The 15,457-nt window shown below is 44.8% G+C and overlaps 1 protein-coding gene across 15 annotated transcripts in view; it reads left to right on the top strand.

Moving 5' to 3' along the window:
• The window catches only part of CELF4 (CUGBP Elav-like family member 4), an 806,729-nt gene extending 792,358 nt beyond the window's left edge, over window positions 1-14,371 (top strand). For 14 of the 15 annotated variants that reach the window (XM_053408996.1, XM_053408988.1, XM_053408999.1 and 11 more), the window contains exon 13: window positions 11,994-14,371. The gene's annotated coding sequence lies outside the window, so the exon portion shown is untranslated. Of the gene's footprint in view, window positions 1-9,398; window positions 9,487-11,993 lie in introns of all 15 variants that reach the window. The other variant, XR_008332805.1, reaches the window with a different exon arrangement.
• Window positions 14,372-15,457: the final 1,086 nt, after the last annotated feature.

Here is a 15,457-nt window from a genome sequence, read left to right as displayed (position 1 = left end):
AGTTTCCAAGAGGGAGGCAGAATTGATTTGCCTGTCGCCACTAGACATGTGCTAAATCTGAAAGTATTCATATATGAGGAGCGAGATGTGCAAGATAATTTTTAAAGATTAGATTTATGACTTGTGCTTATGACATGTGCATTTGGGGTTGCAAAGCGTCCAGTTCACACTTCCAGGTATACTTCACTTGATCACACCAACACATGATGATGGTTAGCTAGGTGGGTGAATTTGAAAAGGATAGCATTGTTTCTTTATTTAATTTCCACCATTTTTATATTGAGGCTTAAGACCCTAGAGGTATGTGGTAAGGTTAAGGTAAAGGTAAAGGGACCCCTGACCATTAGGTCCAGTCGTGGCCGACTCTGGGGTTGCAGCGCTCATCTCGCTTTATTGGCTGAGGGAGCCAGGGTACAGCTTCCGGGTCATGTGGACAGCATGACTAAGCCGCCAGTGGCGAACCAGAGCAGCGCACGGAAACACTGTTTTACCTTCCCGCCGGAGCGGTACCTATTTATCTACTTGCACTTTGACGTTCTTTCGAACTGCTAGGTTGGCAGGAGCAGGGACTGAGCAACGGGAGCTCACCCCGTCGCGGGGATTCGAACCACCGACCTTCTGATCAGCAAGTCCTAGGCTCTGCGGTTTAACCCACAGCGCCACCCGCGTCCCCTATGGTGAGGTTAGGAGGGTGCAGTAAAGATGAAATCAGTTTAAAAACTAACCATAGAATAAGAAAACTTACTTAAAATGTGTGCTGTAATAGGTGCCAAAAATTCAACAGGGAATGGGATCCTGTCTGATCTCAGACATGAGGGAAGTCCACAAAATTGGGCCCAAGTTACTGTAAACACAACTCCTAGTGGACACAAAGCTTTGGTCTGAGGCATGGGGGACCAGTAGCAGGGACTCCCCCAAAGACCTCAGTTACTGGACTGGGACATAAAGTATCCTGCCCCCAAGTTGTTAAGGGTCTTGCGGATTAATAGAACAAACCTGAGCTATCATATCAGCAGCCAGTGCAATCTTTTAAACATCAATGTCATAAGCTGGCGGTAATCTGTTCCCACCAACAGATGAGCTGCAGCGTTTTGTACCAGCTGGAGCTTCTAGACCAGGCCCAAGGATAGACCAGGCCAAATGGTAGTCCTCCATAGGACGTGTCGTAAAAATTGAGCCGTGAGGTTACCAAAGCTCTGTGGAAGTGGTTGGTTTGGTGGGATCATCACCATACTCCATAAACAAGACAGCTGCGCTGACTCAGCCTGATGGAAGTTGTAGTCCCAAATGTCTGGAGGGCACTAGGTTGAGGAAGGATGTGTGTGTGTAAACCTTTCTTCATTTATAGATCAATCCTGCATGTGTTTATTCAGAAGCAAGTCCCATGTGTTCAGTGAAACTTAGTCTCAGGGAAATGTCAGCATCACCCTTGAGTCAGTGCCACGGACTGGACTCATCCACTTCAGCCCGACTGGGCCAGGCGAGCTGGGTAGCACTTCCAGAGACCACCTTCTGCACAGGAACAGGTCAAAGTGCTGTGGACTCACAGCTTAGAGTTGTGAGCACCGGATTCACTTCCACAAGAAGACAGTCGTCGCCAGTGGCGTAGCGTGGGTTGTCAGCACCTGGGGCAAGGCAAGTAATTTGCGCCCCCTAACCCGGGGCAAGGCAAGTAATTTGCGCCCCCTAACCCGTGGATTTGCGCCCCCTAACCCTACAAATCTATGCCTATGAATGATGGTCCCTCTCTCTCTCTCTTTCTCATATTCCAATTGATTCCCATTTCCGCCGATCGATCCCCGAAGCTCTCACCCAGCGAAATTCGTGCGTAATTACGCTTCGCCATCCCTAATCCTGCCGCTTCTACCGGGAAATCATGATGGTGCGTTTCTCCTCTCCAAACTTTCCCTGGCCCTTTGCCGGCCGGCGCAGCCCTTTTGGCTACGAGCTCCCCTCCTTCTCTGCCCGCTTCCAACCCCACCTCCCCGTCCAGCCTCCCTACCTCCGGAAAAAAGGCACCGGCGCCGAGCAGGACACCCCCGCGGCCATCGGAGAGAGGCGGGGCCGAGGGAGGCAAGCCAATGGGCGAGGCGGGGGTAGGTGGCCACAGGGGCGGGCGCTGCCGCAGTCCTCGGGTGGGCAAGGTAGGAGCAGGCGGAGGCTGGCCAGCCGCTCTGACAATAGGGGCCGGCCGAGGGCACGACGCGGCTGGGCCCTCTGGACTTGCGCCCCCCCCAGATGTTGCGCCCGGTGCGGCCGGCACCCCTGGCACCCCCCACGCTACGCCACTGGTCGTCGCACAGCAGAGTATAGCAGAGTATAGCAGAGTACAACAGAGCATAAACGACTCGGAGAGCAGCTCTGTAGAATATCTTCTTTATTCTATCTACAACTATAATACACAACTATATACAGAGCTAAGTGAGGTCCAAACGAAAATGCTGAACTGCACTGAGTGTCTGCAGCTGCTCTTAGCAGCAACCTTATCTATACACACGATCTCTCTCTAACACTCAGTCTCTCTCTCTCTGACACTTTGATGAGAGGCTGGAGCGGAATAAGTAGAGAGCAGAAAACCGCCCCCTCCTCCTTGGAGAATCAGCAGAGAACATCCGCAGATTCTTGGATATGGGAGGGGTGAAACCTCCTCAGGAAATGTGCATAGGGTTCTGCACAGGGTTCGGCAAGTGTTGGACAGTATTCTTGTTGTATAAAGGTGGTAATACCGGTTAGTAAGCATGGAGGACATGCTTCTTCCAGGGACAAAATTGTGCCCTCCCTATTCTGTATACAGAAGCTGCCAGGATTGCCAGCTGAACCTTCTTTCACCAATGGGGAGGCTGCACATGGCAGCAGCAGGAGAATTTGGGGTTGGGTAGGCGCATCTCTAGATTCCGGCACACATGGCTCTGATCTCCCACTGAGGAGGATGGTCAGGGGGCTCAGGCGGAACAACTGGGGAGGGGTTGTCTGCTGCTACTGCCCCCGGTGCCACCTGAGGCTATTGTCCTAATTCTGTCTAATGACTGAGCTGTCCTTTCCTCCATCCAGCCATCCATTCATCTACCCATCATTTCCTACTTGGAGTCCATTACAGAGAATGGATCATGTCATGGCTATAGGGCTGGGGGAGCCTGGATGTTATGACCTGCTTGCCATAATCAGAATGGCGTATGTTGTGGTGGCTATCTTCACCCGAGGAAGAATGCGACAAGCCAATTTTAATTGCTGTTTATGTTTACTCCCGTGCTAATGTTGTCCTTAGTTTTAATGTGTCTGAGTTTTTGCATTCGACCCACAAGTGAGCCTCTTCAGCAAATCTCTGGACTTGGAGTTTCATATCAAGCTCAGGCGACTACCGACAGCTAGAGATCCCATATATATATATATATATATATATATATATATATATATATATATAATTGGCAGGCTGAAAATAGGTGAAAGATGCTCATGGATGTGCCCACTTTCCAGCAAACAAACTCTTGCACATTGATGTTTATATCCTACAAAAGGTGCTCAAAATTGTTTCTAAGACAAGCGCCCCAGCTTTACTGATGCAATTATTAAATTTCAGGAACATCGTACGAAGTGGGGCTTTGAATGTCTTTTTTAAAAAAAATGTAAGGAGAAATTAATAAAAGTTTAATAATTAATAGTCCTATGAAAGCTTATTGAGTGATCTCAGGCTTCAATCAATCTTCAACATATGGGGACACCAATTTTCACCTTACTCTTCCTAGCTGGAGGTGTATCCTAGTTTTAGTGCAATTAAAAACGAGTCAAGAAATATTTTTAGTTAATTGAGCCATACACCTTGAAGGTAATTTGAAGCTGCAGGCAAAAAATAATAATAAAATATCCAACGTGCTAATTGAGTGTTGAAAGATTAGAGTTAGCTTGTTTCCGCACAGCCAGGCCTAGCTCAGATATACTGAGCATGCTCTTAGTTTCAAGAGGGCTTTGGTTGGGGAGGGAGACTGGGGGAGAGATGTAAGCAACTGCGGCAGATTTGTAACCCATAGAAAGCCCTCCCAAGTACCTGAATACTCGGTGTAAGGTTGTTTGAGTGCAGAACATTACTGGTAAGATGCTTTTGGGCTCTAGGAGCCAACTCCTTGGAGCGAGGTCCTTTCGCGCGTGCCCCGATAAAGTATTTCAGGGGACCCCCAAAGCTGATGGACGTTGCCATTCAAATGGTGTGCATGTGTCTTGTGATCAGTTATGTGCGGCGGGGCTTGCCTGAGCCCCCCCCCCCAATATTTTATTCAAGTAAACACCTCTACTTGGGTCTTCTGAGCAGAAATGTCCTTGCCCAATATGGTATATTGATCCTCTGAAAGCAGTTTTGGGGGTGAAGTAGTTGTTGTGGAAGGGGTGGAATAACACAAAGTGACTTCTGTGGGTATGTGGCACAAAACTACAGTGGTACCTCAGGATGCGAATGGGATCCGTTCCCGGAGCCCTGTTCGCATCCTGAATGGAATATAAGTCGCAACAGCGCGTCTGCATGTGTGTGGGTCGCATTTTGGTGCTTCCGCGCATGCGCACGACGTCATTTTGAGCACCTGCGCATGCGCGAGTGGTGAAACCCAGAAGTAATGCACTCTGTTACTTCCGGGTTGCCACGGAACGCAACCCGAAAGCACTCAACCTGAAGCATATTCAACCCGAGGTATGACTGTATGTGGATAATGTGATGTTTGTGAAGTAACACAAAATGACGGCAACATCTAAGAGAGGAAGGGATAGGACCCCCCACACAAAAAAGGTATGGAAGGACCCCACTCTGCACCAGCTGCTACAGAAATGGGGAAAGGCACTTACACCTACCAGCCCTATGTAGTCACAGAGCAAAACTCTCCTCCTTTGTTCAAAATGGAGGGGAGGTGTGGGGTGGGTTCAATCCTTGCGTCAGTTTTCTGAACTATGGCATGTTTAAGGGGATATGTTCAATGCAAGTGAGTCTGAGGCAGCTCAAACAGGAACTGAGAGGAAGAGCAAACTGTCCCCTGTGCGTTGTGAATTTTTGAGGGGATATTTACCGAGGCGTTTCATGGGCACCATAGTGGTCCCATGGGCACATTTACAGCTCCTGCCATAGTGTGAGCAGAATGGTGTATTCTGCTCAGGCCCAGTTCAGGACATTTTGCTGCCCGAGGGAAAGCACAAAATGGCGTCCCCTTCCACATGCAGAAGCCAACTGGGTGGCCAGTTGACTCGCACATCAACAAGGCAGGTTGCAGGGTAGTATCCTTCACCACACCTAAGGCAACAGGCTAGTTTAAAGGGGGGAGTCCAAGCTGTGTGGCACACACAGCCACGTCCTCCAGCCAGGAACTCAGGCAAAAATGCTTGGGCAGAGGTCTACCCCGCTCCACAGCAACTGCCGCCTGAGGCGATTGCCTCATGGTGTCCAATCTTAGAGACAGTCCTACTTCTGCTCACAGAGGGAGATGTTTGGATTCGGTCCCATCTTCTGGAAGTATTCCTATTTTTGAGTCATGGAATTATTGCAATGTGTTGGGTTTTATGGAGGGAGGGAGGAGGATCCACAAACAGAAAGCAAGAACTGTTGCAGAAAGGCATACTGGTTCCATGAATAAAGGATTCCACCTTCATGCAAGAATCCTTAGGAAACATAGGAGATACCATATCAATGTCATTTTTTTTGAGGCCTTCTCTGCAGTGGCTCCCCATCTGGGAAACGCTCTCCCCAGGGAAGTTCGCCTGGCACCTTCATTATACACCTTTAAAAGGTAAAGGTACCCCTGCCCGTACGGACCAGTCTTGACAGACTCTAGGGTTGTGCGCCCATCTCACTCAAGAGGCCGGGGGCCAGCGCTGTCCGGAGACACTTCCGGGTCACGTGGCCAGCGTGACATCGCTGCTCTGGCGAGCCAGAGCCGCACACGGAAACGCTGTTTACCTTCCCGCTAGTAAGTGGTCCCTATTTATCTACTTGCACCCGGGGGTGCTTTCAAACTGCTAGGTTGGCAGGCGCTGGGACCGAGCAACGGGAGCGCACCCCGCCGCAGGGATTCGAACCGCCGACCTTTCGATCGGGAAGCCCTAGGCGCTGAGGCTTTTACCCACAGCGCCACCCGCGTCCCTTATACACCTTTAGGCGTGAGGCAAAAGCGTTCCTCTTTAACCAGGTCTTTGGTTGATTTGATTGACATCCTATGCCCTTTTAAAATGTGTTGTGGTTTTGTTTGTTTGTTTGTTTGGAAGGGAGGTTATTGGGTTGTTGCTGTTTCTATTTGGATTATGTATTTTGTGGTTTTATATTTTGATTTTATTCTGTGAACTGCCCTGAGACCTGCGGGTGTAGGCCAGTATATAAATTCAAGGAAATAAAATAAATAAAATAAGCCGAAAGGATAAAACACCCAGGAAAACGAAGAACAGAGCGCAAAAACAGTCTGTGTGAGCATGAGGAATAACATTGCAGCAAAGCTGTCTTTAAAACGCCCTTTTTGCACCTGATCACCTCATTCCACAACTGAGGCGAAGGAGACAATGCAGCACAACGTCTAGTTCGTCTGTGAGAGTTACAGTAGCCAGTTCATATTCTCCAAACCTTCCCCATTTAGCCTGCAAACATTTTATCTAGGGGCAGCCCTGTTTAGAGAAGTTTTTAATGTTTTATGTTTTATCGTGTTTTTAATATTCTGTTGGAAGCTGCCCAGAGTGGCTGAGGAAGCCCCGCCAGATGAGCGGGATACAAGTAATAAATTATTATTATTATTATTATTATTATTATTATTATTATTATTATTATTATTACCAAGTAAAGGACCAGCCTTCTTGGAAGCTCTAAACTCCACTTCCCATGCAGCCAGCTTCCCCCAAACCGATCTCAAAACTCTTCACTATAACAAATGCATTACTCTTAAGCATATCCACTTCTTTCTGATGTTTTGGCTAACACAGACCAACACGGCTATCCATGGGCATAGCCAGGATTTTTGTTCAGGAAGGCAGGACTTTGGGGGGGGGCAGAAGCGACATGATTCATCAGTTAAGTATTTCTATTGTTTTACTTGATGGGGGGCAGCTGCCCCCTGCCCCCCCTTGGCTAGGCCCATCTGGGTATCCTACGCAGATGCGATCTTCATATAAGAACTTGGATGGGTTTAAAAGAGAGTTAGAGACAGGTTGGTGCAGTGGGCTAGACAAATTCCTATCAATCCAGCTGAGACCTTCTTAACGTTCTCAAATTGTCTTGCGGGAAGCAACCCTGACTTACTTTCAGAAACTTTCTTTTGCAGTTCTCCTGATTATCTTTCAGGTGTGTTGTGTGGTGAGTCCCCCCCCCCCAATCGGAAATAAATACACAACACAATTATTAAGGTTAATGGGCTAAATAAGGCCACAACTTTTATTGGTTACAGGTGATGAGCGGTATTGGCTTAGGCATTGGTCCTAACCGACTACATCCGGCTTCAGCCCGTCTGCTAGAAGTCCAGGAAGGGTTAACCACCAGTAGGGGGAGTCCTGCTGATGCACATCAACTAGGAACTCCCCCGGGGTCACTGCTCAGGGGCATGCCTTAGGCCCTCACCTCCATAGGCTTTGGACAGGGCCATGCCCTCTGGAATCCTTTATCAGACTACCCTTCAATATGTGGGGCAGGGGATGGCGCTACCTCCCCTTCTCCATCTACAGAACAATACCAATGCCTAACTGCTAATACCAAGAAAGTTGTGACAATTTGTTACGAGGTAGGCGAAAACCAAGGGGTCCGTGCCAATTTGCCAAGTGGAAAAATTCCTACCAGGCCCCTCAATGGCGACCAACCAAGGTCCATAGCAAGGTCAAGGAATGAAAACCTATAAAGGGCAGGAGGGTGGGAAACAGGAACAGCTGGTAGGCGGCAAAAGAGGGAGATCCCCGGCCGCGCCTGTGTTAAATAGGGCAGGCCACGCCCCCAGAGCCAGCCAGGGGGTGACATGGCCGGGGATTCCCCCAATTGCACAGGGGCTGGGCTCCAGCCGCCACGTGTGTGGTGGGGCCGTGAAGCCCGCAACCCCAGCTCCTCTGCAGGGCGGAAGTGGCTTTGATAAGCGAATCTGCTTTTTACATCCAGGGAACAGAGGACTTGTGAGCTGGGATGTGGGGGTATGTGGAGAGGAGTATCTCAGATTGGCGCAAGTCATGGGTAGGAACCGAACACTGATGCAGAAAAGAACCATTGGGGAAATGGAATTGTTGGTTTGGGGAAGGGTACCTTTGTGTGATCGTGGGACTTGTAGCAGTAGCTGGAATTCATACGCCTGCCATACGTTCAACAGGCAGACAAATAGCTCAGTCGTATCGACCACACCTTCCCTGTTTATTTGCTTTACTCTCCAGGACTCCAATTCCCACCATCCCTGATTGTTGTCCATGCTGTCCATTGGGGCACCACGTTGGTGATCCTTTGGAGCAGTGTTAGAAACTGAGATATATAAGCTAGGCGCCAAAAGGCTCCTTAAACCAGAGTTACAGCTGCCAAAATGGAACGTCTAGTTACCATTTCTGGCCAGACAGCTCTAAAGCTGCATTTTTCAATACAACGTTTTGGTTCCTGAAATTCGTTCTGATTGTGTAGGTAGAATATCACAGATAGAATTCTACTGGGTATGTTGCTAGTGTATGAAAAGAGTCAAGATCCTAGGATCTCCATCTCCAGATAGTGGAGATGTCAGGCTCAGGCACTATCCTGTCGCCCGGGCATCGTCACTTGGTCGCGAGTGGTTGACAGACAGGGGCAAACTGCGCCTGGCAAATTTCGAATGTTGCTGCTTTGGAGGAAAGAGACATCAAGTCTCTGGCCAACACAAGGCCCCTTGTCTTTTAGTAGGCCCATCCCATCCAGTAGAGGCCTGCAAAAATGGGAACGGCTGGGGAAGGTTTGCTTTTAGGTCAACAGGAGATGGTTGGCAGCCAATATATTTTCCCAGACTTTGCGAACCAACTTACCGGCGTCTGCTGTCATCCACCCAACGCATGCTTATTTTAGCTGCCACGACATATTGTTCTGTTAATGGTCACTGTTTATTATGTGCCCACACGAACTGTCTGTATGTCTCTTGCTAGGCTCCTTCCATCCGTTTTATTTACTTAATTCCGTTTCCTGGTTTTTTTCCTTCTTTACGTTCGATTGTGCGTGTTCATTAGAGCTTTTCGGAACGATGCTGTGTTTTGGTGCTTATATTTCTTTTATCCCCCTTTCTTTCTTTCCAAAAAATACCTTATGATTTCGTAATTCTTTTGCCGTTCTAATCTATATCTTTCCTTCCCACCGTCCCGCCTTTTTTTTTTCCAAACTATATATAAATACAAAGATATATATATAAAAAAAATCTTTTCTTCTTTTGTCATTCAATCAAATTCCAACAATACCAACCAAGAGCCAGTCAAATCCACCACAGTCTCGCGCTGAGCTAGGAAAAAAGTTCACGTAATGACAGGAAAGTGGAGAATACAGTCCCCCAGTCCGTAAGTTCAAATCAACTCGAAGTTGAAAGTGTGACATGATGGCGCCATGTAACGAAGCTAAGAATTGGTTGCATGACATGCCGTCAAGTTTCGTGGAGGTGCCGTGATTGAAGCATTTTTTCTTGGATGTTGTATCAGTTGATGATTGGCCAGTCATGATCACATGTGCCTTTCTTGACTTTTGTGCTGCCACGGTTTTTTATTGCTGTGCTCATTTTTTTAATTATATATATTTTTTTTCCTATTATTTGTTCGTTTCCTTTAGTGCTTGCAGTGGTTTCTTTGTTGTTTGATTTCTCGTTCAGCGGTTTTTGCTTCTTTAGATTATCACACGGAAAGAGGGGAAACGTGAATTCTTAATTCTTTCGGGGGCGGAAAGGGGGATTGTTATAAATGTATGAATAATTCCTAGCTTTTTTTATAAAAAAAAGGAAGCGGGGGGGGGAAATGTGTGATTGGTATTCTTGCACTCTAAAATCTTGTGTTTTCTTTTTTTCAATGGATAATTGGGGGCCTTTTTCAATTGATCTTTTTTCTTTCTTTCTTCCTTAAGATATTTCAAATCCCTCTCAAAAATTCATAGAGTTAATCGCAGCAGTTTTTACAAATGGAAAGAGCTACCTTCCAAAGCAAGCTAGAAAATAAAACCTGCGGCTTCTAACGTGCCTTATTAGAATTCCTAATTTGCCTCATAGCGCAATAACTCTCAATAAATCCATCCTGTCTGGGGAGGGGGGGTGTTATTTGGGGGAGAGGGGAAAAAATCCTGATTCAAAAGTAAAATGCATTTTTTCTTTTTGTTTGTTTACAACTGAAAAAGGGTCCTAGATGAGTGTTTTCCTTTTTTTATTTCTTATTCTATTCTTATTATTTTCGGTGTTGTAATTGTTTAGACTGCTGTGTACGGTTTGCTGTTTGTTCAATCAACAGTGTCGGAAACCTGCCAGCATGGTTTGATATAACGCATGACACCTTCCCCACCAGAGGGGAGCTTTGCAGTTTCTAAGTTTCTTGATGTAATAAATCACCAAGTGTATAAGAAGAGAAACCTGCTTGCTAGCAAGAGATAAGAGCTAATCCGTAATGATTAAGCATTCTCCTTAAATGTCAAGTTTAGTTGGATCATGATTAAAAAAAAAATATTTAAGAAATGTTAGCTTTACATTTTTAGTTTATTTTATTGCACAGAGAGAGAGAGAAGGAGAGGAAGTTGGTTCCAAGTCATTTTATTTTTTGAAGCCACCTGTGCAAAAAGTGTTTCTTTCTGCCATTTGCAAAAGAAAATATCTTCCTGGCGGCTTAGCTGCCCACAGAAAGTTGGGGGGGGGCTTTTAAAAGGACAATTTCTCCTTGCTTTCCTATAAGCAGTCCACAAAATTAATAAGCTAAGGAGCATGTGTGCTTTACCAGACGATGACAGACCCAGCTGCCCAAATTATACTCTTGACTTTTTCGTGGTAGAAAAACAAAAGCTTGGGGAAGGGGTGGTGCAATTCTAAACTGTCATGGTCAAACAGAGGAAAGTCACTTTGATGATAGATGATAGATGATAGATAGATAGATAGATAGATAGATAGATAGATGATAGATGATAGATAGATGATAGACCTCAGTATCTTTTTCCAGCCTCCAGTGTGCAGGGAAGGTTTATAGACATGGCTACGTCTGAGAAAGCCCATGTAATTCCAGAGCTCCACAAGCCCTCCACAGCACACTTCTGTTTTGGGTCGTAGATGGGTCTTTCCTGAATTCAGTCTATGGAGAGTGACCTGGGGGAGCGCTCCCATAGTTTGACAGTGTGGAAGCACCCTGATATTTGGCAAATGCAGAAATGTGGGACTTAGCAGAGCCTAGGCATCACGGCAGCCCCGAAGCCCAATCCAAAGCTTTGTGGCAACCGAGGTGCATGACACAGAACTCTCTGGAGAACAGCTTTGCACACTCATTATGGCATCTCCAGCAGCTACCCGTCTGCAGTGAGGGTGCAATATCTGGCGCTGTCTCATAATCTGAAGTGAACGGGGAAGAGGGGCCATGTGAAAGCAGGCTGTGTACGAATGCACATTATCATGGCACAGTGTTGCTGTTTCTTAAGTGAAGTAATCATTTCAGATTTTATTATGAGCAGAAGTTCCTTGTAGTCAGGGGCCATTAGGAGCTAGGATAACACCGGAAAGACTTTGCACCACTTATGGGAGACGGATTACTTAACGTTCTCAAAATGTTCCAAAGCAGTTTAGGGATCTGATCTTGAACCCCTTCGCCAAATTTGCATTTAGTTCCCACAATGAGAGCAAGGTTGTCTTGGAAACAGGTGTTCTCCTAAATTTCCTCTTTTTTTTCTTTTCTTTTTAGGTATACACTTTTGAACTTCTCTTCCCTTGTCAGTTTTCTCTATCTTTCATTCTTCCTCGTTTCATTTCTTGGAGGTTATTTTTCTTTTCTTTTCTTAACTGGTAAAATGTGTGTTGGTTAAATCTGCAATGATCTTCTTCATCTCTTTTTAGGGCATCAGCTGAATGGGCCACATTTAGAGAAATATATATATATATATTAAATAAATATATATAGGAACGAGAACTGTTGGATTACACCTTTAACATATCAGCAAATATCAGTCAAGCTGAAGACTTCAGACTTACTCTCTTTCTGATTGTTTAGACTGTACCATTTCTTTAAGAAAAGTCACGTCAGCTGGGTTCGAAAGGACATAAGCTTGAAACAGAAACATAAATAACAACAACAACGACGAAAAACCACAGACAAAATCACGACAGGAGCAAGATCGTCTAGGATTTCTGCAGTGAAACTGATGTTACCACAGCGGCTTTTCTCCAAACAGGAAATGCAAACCTTGATACTGACAAGAGGAGTGCCTGTTTGCCACCAAGGATGCAGTTGCTATGGAAACCCCATGGCACCAGTCACTAAGCATCTGTATCTGTCATTCCTTAGCTATATAGGGACCAAAGGACATAACTTTTTATCGCAGACTTGTAGCTGTATGTAAATTACAGAAGTTCTTTCCTTTTCTCATGAGCTGTTCCTATAACAGGTTTTGAGAGCAATTATATGAAATATGTAAAAACTAAAAAAAAAAACCGCTTAAACGCTTTTAAAAAAAATGGCAAGATAATAGTTCTTTGATACTTGGGGAGGATCTTTGGTTATACATTAATTAAGAGTCTATGAAACTTTCGTATGGTTTTCTGTATAATATGTATGGATTGAGTGCTTAGAAGGGGAAGGTTGAGGTGGGTATCTGTGGAAAGCAGACAAAGGAAAAGGAGAAACCCACATAAATAAGCAGATCACTGGACTGGCAAGTGATGGTGATGATGGTGATGATGTTGATGAAGAAGAAGAAGGCGCAGAAGACGAAGACAAGAAGGCTGATGCAAAGTAGAAAGAACACAAGTTTGTAAATGCTTCTGACTCCACCCGCCCTAAAATAGCTGTACAGAATTTAAAAAAGAAAAAAAAAGTTTAAAATACCTATATAATAGGGGGGAAAGGATTAGATGACATAAAAAGCAAAAATAAAAAAAATAAAAAAGCAAAAAAAAATATACATAGAGGTTAGCATTAATGCTAAAAAAAAAAAATCCACAAAGATGTTGTAGAACTGTAACTTTTGTAGAGTTTAGAATGAAATCAGTTCCTGCTCTCAGCCAACTGCTGTTGGAAGCTGTGTCTTATTGGGGGTGGGGGGAAGGGGGGGCAAAGGAGAAGATGGCTGATCTCGGCAGCTTTTTAAACTGCAAGCATTCCAGCTAGTAATAAATAAATAAAACTAATAAGCAAACGAAACAAAAACAAAAAAATCTCAATTCCTGTAGGCAACGCAAAGGGGGGCTGGGGCGGGGGACTTGACGGCTATCTTCTTGCAGACTTTCGGAAGTTAGTTCGAACTTGATGAAAAAATAAATAAACTGGAAAAAGAAAACCACAGCTAAGACGCTTTCATGTTTCCATAAGCTGTCGCCAGCAACCTCCAATCATCTTTCGCTTCAGTAGCTTCCATATTTGCTCTAGAACCCTTCAGGACAGGGGTGGGGTGGGAGCGGGGTTTAGCCTAGAACCTTAATCTTAAAAAAAAAAAACACAAAAAACGTTTAAAAAAATATTTAAAACACAAAAACAAAAAACAAAAAAATTACAAAAATGCAATCTCTTTGAAGAATTTCTGAAACTGTTTACAAGGAATTTTGAAAAACAGGGGGATGTTTAAAAATAAAAGATGCTGGCTCTGTTTTTCTGTAAATAAATTTGCATATTTTGTAGGACTTTTAATTGTAATGATAGAGAAAAAAAATCAAGGAAAACTATTTAAGGAAAGCACGATATTTATCTTTGGTAAATGACTTTAGAGCAGTTTTAAAAAAAGTTGCTTTAAAATCTGAATCAGAAAAATAGAAACAATGAATTATTTAAGAACACATATATTTTAAAGTATATCATATTTATTATAATTTATTTCCACTGTGTTAAAACTTGATTTTTAAGGGTGTGTTTTTTCCCCTTTACTCCATTTTATTGGACCGAGAACGACAACACTGTTCTTTTACGAATAATTGTTTGCCTTTTCGTTCAGATTTGGGGGATTTCTTATTTTGTTTTTTAAAGAAACTGTTCTCTGTCTTTCTCCCTGTTGGGCCTGATTTTGAAGTCTTTATACTGGCTAAACACCCCCCTGGTCTTCTCTGGTCGTTTGGCTGGGATGAGACCACTGAAACAAGCCCCTAATCTAGGTGTGTAAATGACTCTGCAGTTCCATACAACTGCTCTCTGATTCTCAATTCCCTAAAACTCCTTGTAATCTTCTGTAATTATTGAATGACGCTTACCAGCTTAGCCCTAAATAAAGCACAGTTTAAAAAAAGAAGCAGCACGCTTTACTTCTCAATGGTTTCCCTCCCCACCCTCCCTTAATGTGTTTGCTCTGAGAACCAAATGAATCGCTTTCGACTATTTCATTAATATACATTGTTTGAGTATCAGAACAAATCCCTTTGTGATATAAAACATATCTCGCTGGACTGAATTAGCGACACGGTCTCATTTAATGTCTGCTTGGTATTCCACAGCCATTGACCTTAAACCTAGTAGGTGATCAGATCAAGAAAAAGTACACACAAATTAGGGATATTACTTCACCCAACACAAGACGGCTGTTTGATTTCAGACTTGGGGGGCTTTTTAATGATGAAAGGGAAGAAGGCCAAAATTCAAGACATTGCCTCGAGGCGGTTGGAGGATGGATGGCAGCTAATGGATTGAGGTTGAATCCTGACAAGACAGAAGTACTGTTTTGGGGGGACAAGAGGCGGGCAGGTGTGGAGGACTCCCTGGTCCTGAATGGGGTATCTGTGCCCCTGAAGGACCGCCGAGACCACATAGCACCGGTCCTGAAAGACCTACATTGGCTCCCAGTACGTTTCTGAGCACAATTCAAAGTGTTGGTGCTGACCTTTAAAGCCCTAAACGACCTCGGCTCAGTATACCTGAAGGAGCGTCTCCACCCCCATCATTCTTCCCGGACGCTGAGGTCCAGTGCCAAGGGCCTTCTGGCGGTTCCCTCACTGCGAGAAGCAAAGCTACAGGAAACCAGGCAGAGAGCCTTCTTGGTAGTGGCACCCGCCCTGTGGAACGCCCTCCCATCAGATGTCAAAGAGATAAACAACTACCTGACATTTAGAAGACATCTGAAGGCTTCCCCTGTTCAGGGAAGTTTTTAATGTGTGACATTTGAATGTATTTTTCATCTTTGTTGGATGCCGCCCAGAGTGGCTGGGGAACAAATAATAAATTACTGTTATTATTATTACTACTACTACCCATCAGTGGCAACACGGGGAAATTTATGGCTTTGTGATTCAAACTCCTAGATGGCTGCACAATCCGAACACTTCTCCTTTAAACTGTAATTGAAACCTCTCTCTTTTTTTGCATGCAAATGCAATTTTTTCAG

Source organism: Podarcis raffonei, chromosome 11 (genome assembly GCF_027172205.1).
Source record: "Podarcis raffonei isolate rPodRaf1 chromosome 11, rPodRaf1.pri, whole genome shotgun sequence".
NCBI classification, from domain to species: domain Eukaryota; kingdom Metazoa; phylum Chordata; class Lepidosauria; order Squamata; family Lacertidae; genus Podarcis; species Podarcis raffonei.
The sequence above is the reverse complement of the archived record's forward strand: the minus strand, read 5'-3'. Positions and strand labels throughout refer to the sequence as shown.